This window comes from Staurois parvus, unplaced genomic scaffold, assembly GCF_062004578.1.
Source record: "Staurois parvus isolate SC_StPar_1 unplaced genomic scaffold, SC_StPar_1.0 ptg000819l, whole genome shotgun sequence".
Taxonomy (NCBI): Eukaryota; Metazoa; Chordata; class Amphibia; order Anura; family Ranidae; genus Staurois; species Staurois parvus.
The window spans coordinates 1,227,889-1,234,356 of record NW_028318615.1 but is presented as its reverse complement, the minus strand read 5'-3'; positions in this window follow the sequence as shown (position 1 = coordinate 1,234,356).

Here is a 6,468-nt window from a genome sequence, read left to right as displayed (position 1 = left end):
ATGACTCCTCGGGGGAGGGGTTTTGGCCCCTTTGATTTTGCAGTAACATTGATTGCAGATTTAGTCCTGTAGAACATCTGGTATATGGATACAAAGCCCCCCAGCTGGGAGTAAAGGGTGGAAATGGCTGGTGACCCCCAGATTTGGGCAATGATGTCATCACTATAAATGGATAAAACCCGCGCTATGTGTAACAACTCCAAACCTACAAAAACCTTCTAGCGGACTGCTGCTGTAACAAAGGGAAGGATTCCCTGTCATCTAGAAGAGCATTATGTGTCACAGCGTTGTCCTATTGTGTGTGCACAGAAATCATCACAAATACACTACAAATATGTGGAGACATTCAGAGATAAAGAGCTCGGGGCTCCAAATCCTATTCTCTGCACATCCACTGCTTCCACTTTACACCCACTTCATTGGTCTTATGGGGTTTATCAATAAATGAAGGAAACTGAACCGTGTGCAAATCCATCCACAACATAAAGTGCTTTGTGCTCAAGATGCTGCTCCCTGCACATCCACTGCTTCCACTTTACACCCACTTCATTCATCTCATCAGATTTGCTGCTATAGGAAATCATCTCAAATCCTGTGCAAATCCATGGAGACAGACAATATTGTGTGCTCAGTATAGTGTTCTCTGCAAGTCCACCGCTTCCAGTTTGCATCTACTTCAATCCACTTATTTTACTACAAAAATCCACCAATCAGTGAAAAGTTGATAAGGTGTGAAAGTGCTCCGCCCTCCAAACTGTGTCAGCTGTAGTGTAGCCCCGCCTTCTTCCACCTCTTGTACACGGGATGGTGAGGGCGCCCCCTAGTAGTGCTTCCCCCTCACCACACCAATAGGACTCCCAGCTTTTGAGCTCCCAGAGTCAGAAACATCCTTCACACTCTCCTCATCTCCGATGGTAAAGGAACCGGATCCTCCTCGCTCACTCCTGCAAGTCCGCTGCGGGTTCTGTCAGTCTCCCTCCTAGACTCCGCCTCCGACCGCCATTCCAGCAGGAGCTCCGCCTCTAAATACACACTCAGGGAGGAGAGAAAGGGGAACCCGACATCATGTGACACCTTTTATTACATGGAAATACGAAAATCAACGGGACTAATGCAATCACATTTACTGCAAAATCAGAGGAGCCAAAACCCCTCCCCCGAGCAGTCAGGCTGCAGGAGATCTGCTGAGACATAGAAAGGGAAATGGGAGCTAATAGGCTGCAGGAGATCTGCTGAGACATAGAGAGGGAAATGGGTGCTAATAGGCTGCAGGAGATCTGCTGAGACAATGAAATGTGTATGAAATGGATGGATGTGCAGACACTCCCAGAAGATGATGTCATTATGAGTGGATTGATATATATTTTGCATTGTCCCCCCCAGAAGGATCAGGTTTGGCGGGATCGCTCTCATTAGCTATACATTTGTATTTTGTGTTCTGTGTTTGTAAGACTTTTCTATATGTAATAAGAGATGTTTGTTGAACAGTTGGTTACATAAGAGTTACATTTATTTCTTCTTCCTTTATTCAGTAATGTTTCATCTCCCGTAGTATCCCTGTAAGGTACATATTATACAGGAAGGGGGATTATGGGATGGATCTCGGGGCTGCAGTTCCTCTGAACTCCACAAGGTGGGGATCTCACCTATACTCACACAGGAAGTCTCTATGGAATACAGACAGGAAGTGATGTCAGGGACAGACAGGAAGTGATGTCAGGAACAGACAGGAGGCAGAGAGGAGACATTGGTGGAAGTGGCAGCAGAGGAGGTAATAAGATGTTATGTTTTATTTACACCCAGTAACCCCCCGTCATGTCAGTCCTCTTCCTCCATAGTCACGTCGGTCCTCTTCCTCCATAGTCACGTCCGTCCACTTCCTCCATAGTCACATCCGTCCTCTTCCTCCATAGTCACGTCCGTCCTCTTCCTCCATAGTCACATCCGTCCTCTTCCTCCACGTTTACGTCTGTCCTCTTCCTCCATAGTCACGTCCGTCCTCTTCCTCCATAGTCACGTCGGTCCTCTTCCTCCATAGTCACGTCGGTCCTCTTCCTCCATAGTCACGTCGGTCTTCTTCCTTCATAGTCACGTCCATCCTCTTCCTCCATAGTCACGTCGGTCCTCTTCCTCCATAGTCACATCCGTCCTCTTCCTCCACGTTTACGTCTGTCCTCTTCCTCCATAGTCACGTCCGTCCTCTTCCTCCATAGTTACATCCGTCCTCTTCCTCCATAGTCACGTCGGTCCTTTTCCTCCATAGTCACGTCCGCCCTCTTCCTCCATAGTCACGTCTGTCCTCTTCCTCCACAGTCACGTCCGTCCTCTTCCTCCATAGTCACGTCCGTCCTCTTCCTCCATAGTCACATCCGTCCTCTTCCTCCATGGTCACATCCATCCTCTTCCTCCACAGTCATGCCTGTCCTCTTCCTCCATAGTCACTGTGACGTCTTTTATCTCCAGCAGATGATGATACACACATACATAGTGTGGGAACCCAGATGAACCCCTTCAGGGGCAGAACATTCCCCCACTTCCGGGGCCGGAACATTCTCCTCATTGTGGAGATAAATTCTAGTAATATGGTCCTCTAAACAAACAGCACTGACAATAAATAGACAAGACAAGGACCATCCTGACCATACATGGCCTACAAAGGGCAATGATGACACTACACAGGCAGCCAATGGGCAATCATTACACTATGCAGCCAACACAATGATGGAGTGCCGGGGTCAGGAGTATGGAGCATAGAGCCCCTTACATTGCTGCTCAGGAGGAAGGAAACATTCCTTTTAAACAGAAAATGTATATAAATCTGAGGCTCTTTTAGGAATGTCCGGGGGGTTAAAGAATGAAAGGGGCTTTATAGCGACTAAAACATTTCATATGTGTAACATTGCGCTGTTTATCTCCTCCTCCCCTCCCCCACCTGTCTCCAGCACCGCACCCGGGGACTAGCAGGGAGGGGAGAGACCTTGCAGTGTAATGAGAACTGATTGGCTGCTCCTCAGGAAAGGGGCGTGTCCTGCTTATCCTTTCTGCCTTTCACTCCCAGAGCCGTTTTTGCATTTTTTGCACACGTTTAAAAAATCAATTTAGGCCTGAAGATGACACAAAACCCCCAAAATATAGATTTTCTGAAAGTAGAGACTTTAGAGAATAAAATAGTGGTAGTTCTATTTTTTATGTCTCAAAATTTTATCACAAAGTCTAGGACAGCAGGAGTCAGGAACAAAGTGGCACAGGTTGCCTGTAGGAGTGCTTGTTGGTGGTCCACCCTGGAGCACAACTGATGCACTGAGATGAGGTCTGCAGACAGGAGGTGCCTGTGCGAGGTATGCAAGCCCTTCCGGGGAACAGAGGATTACTGGATAGCCGGTTCAAAGCCAAGGTCCGGTACTGGCTGGAGATCAGAACAGACGTAGTCAGATGGGATAGCCAAGGTCATACACAGAGGGGCGAGAGAGAATATCCGTTAGCCAAGCCGAGGTCAGGGTTTAAGCAGAGAAGACAGGTCCAGGAGCAAACCGAGTCGGTAACAGGAAATCACAGATCACAGTAGCACAGGAACAGGAAATCACAGTTCACAGTAGCACAGGAACAAGGTACCGGGGAGCCAGAGATCAACCAGCACCTGAGAGTAGTGCAGGGCTTCCTTATAAAGGTCATTTGCCACCAAATTTGAGCCGATGTGAACCTCTGTGGCCATGCAAGGTACTAGCAGGGGTGTCAGGTCTCCTAACACCTCTGCTGAGGACAGAGCCCTGACAGTGCCCCCCCAAAGGGCAGCCTCCAGATGCCTACTTGGGCCATCTTGTCTGGATATTTGGAGTAGAACTCCTGGAGAAGTCTTGGGGCATGTATGTTGTCTTTGGTTCCCAGGAGCTTTCTTCAGGAGAATACCTTTTCCATTTGAACAAGAACTGAATCTGCCTTCCTCGCTTCTTGCAGTGCAGGATTGATTCTATCTCATATTCTGCATCCTCCCCAACTGTTATTGGTGGCGGAGGAGGTTCTACTCTTCCCGGAAATGGATCATAAACTGCTGGCTTTAGCAGAAAAACATGGAAGACTGGGTGAATCCCATATGATTCGGGAAGAGATAGCTCATGTGCCACTGGATTGGTTACTTGTTTGATCTGAAAGGGCCCAATGTATCTTGGTCCCAACTTCCACAATGGGCAAGGAAGTTTTAGGTTGGCTGTTGATAACCAAGCCTGGTCTCCAACCTTCAGAGAAGGATTTCCCCTCCGTTTCTTGTCATAGTATCTTTTTTAGTCAGTTTGCAATCTTTGTACGGATTCCTGGAAAGCTCAATAGTTGTCCTGTATCCTGCGGATTCTGTCCTGAACTGCAGGTACCGAGGTTTCGAGTATGGTATCAGGCAGGCATGAAGGGTGGAATCCGTAATTAGCCCCAAATTGCGACTGATTCATAGCGGAATGGACGGAATTATTGTATGCAAATTCTGCTAATGGGAGTAGAGATGTCCAGTCATCCTGGGAAAAGGCGGAGAGACATCGTAGATGTTCCAACGTTTGGTTAGTTTGTTCAGTTTGTCCATTACTTTGAGGGTGGTAGGCCGATGATAGGCAGAGTTCCACTTTCAGGGTTTTACATAAGGCTCTCCAGAACCTGGAGGTAAATTGAACCCCTCAGTCAGACACGATATTGCTGGACAGTTCATGTAGCCTAACGATTTCCTTAATAAAAATATGTGCCGTCTCAGGCGCCAACGGAGTTCCTATCATTGGCAGAAAGTGGGCCATCTTGGATAGCCGATCTATCACTACTAGGATGGTAGCAACCCCTCAGAGGGCGGCAAGTGTACAATAAAGTCCATTGTGATAATTTCCCAGGGATGATTAGGAATGGATAGGGGCCTCAGCAACCCCCATGCCTTGGCTTTGTCTCCCTTGCTACGTAGACATACTGTGCAGGATTTACTTAAGTTCTGCAGTCCTGACTTAAGCTGGGCCACCAAAACGATCGCTGGATCAGGTCCATTGTTTTTCAGCCAGTTGATGGTCGTGGAATGTCTTGAAAACTTGGGATCTTACCTCCTGAGGTACAAAGATCTTATCCTGGTGCCACAGAAAGCCATCCTGCCTTCTTAACGAGTTCTGCTCAGGTACGGTACACCGTGCAGATGCCTGTTCAATCAAAAGCTTCAGACTGGGCTGAATCAACAAAAAATTTTGGGCCGACAGGATGGTATCGGGGGCAAAGTTTCAACTGAATCTGGGAACATACGTGATAGAGCATCTGCTTTCCCATTCTTGGATCCTGAGCGGTAGGTCATGTGAAAATTGAAGATGGAGAAATATAGGACCCATCTAGCTTGCTGCGGTCTTAGGCGCTTGGCAGATCTTAAATATTCTAGATTCTTATGAACTGTGAAGATCATGATTGAGTGACTAGCTCCTTCCAAAAGGTACCTCTATTCTTTGAACGCCATTTTGATCTCCAAAAGTTCCCTGTTGCCTATGTCGTAGTGCCTTTCAGCTTGGCTTAGTTTCTTAGAGCAAAAAGCTACCGTATGGAGCAGAGCTTTTTGACCTTGGCTCCTGTAGCCCCCTCCGATGCTTCCACCTCCAGGATGAAGGAAGTGTTGGCTCTGGGTGTTGTAATACAGGAGCAGAAGTGAACTGCTTTTTTAATTGCTCAAAGGCTGTCTGTGCTTCTTGGCTCCAGAGAAAATGTGTATGCTGGCTAGTGAGTTGGGTAATGGGGGCTATAATGGTTGAGAAGCCCTTGATGAACGTCTGATAAACGTTGGCAAATGTTGGCTGCCCCTGGAAGCTGCTCAATAGGACAATAATATGATTGATGAGATGGTAAAGTGTCAGCTTTCTTTTTATGAAATACATCAAGGAAATGGTGGTAGGCAGGGGGAACGGATTGACTGGCATCTGATGTAGGCTGAACTGAGAGGCACACAGGGAAATTGGTGGGTGCGGGAGTGCCACAGTGCTGAATACAGTAATTTGATGGGAAGGTGACTTCTTTTTTGAGCCAGTTGATTTGTGGATTGTGAGCTTGCAACCAAGGTATTCCTAGGATGGCTGGAAACATGGGAGAACTCAGGACGTCAAAGCAGATGAATTCCTGATGGACAGAGTCAGTTGTGGCTAGGATGGGAATGGTTTCTTGGGTAACGGGTCCTGAGCTAGGAGCGGTGCCATCTGCTAGGAGTACATTAAACCTTTGTGTTTTAGGACAAAGAGGAATACCTCGGTTCTGGGCAACGTTGATGTCCAAGAAAAAACTACAGGCTCCCGAATCAATGATTGCCCACAACTTGACTTCCTTTCCAGCCACCTGTAATGACATGGGTAGAACGACATGGGTGGTTAAGGTTCTGGATAACTGGAGATATGAAGGATGAGGCTGGCTGGACTTACTTGGTCGCACTGGGCAGTTACGTAAGAAATGGCCCTGTGACATAAATGTAAGATTTGAGTA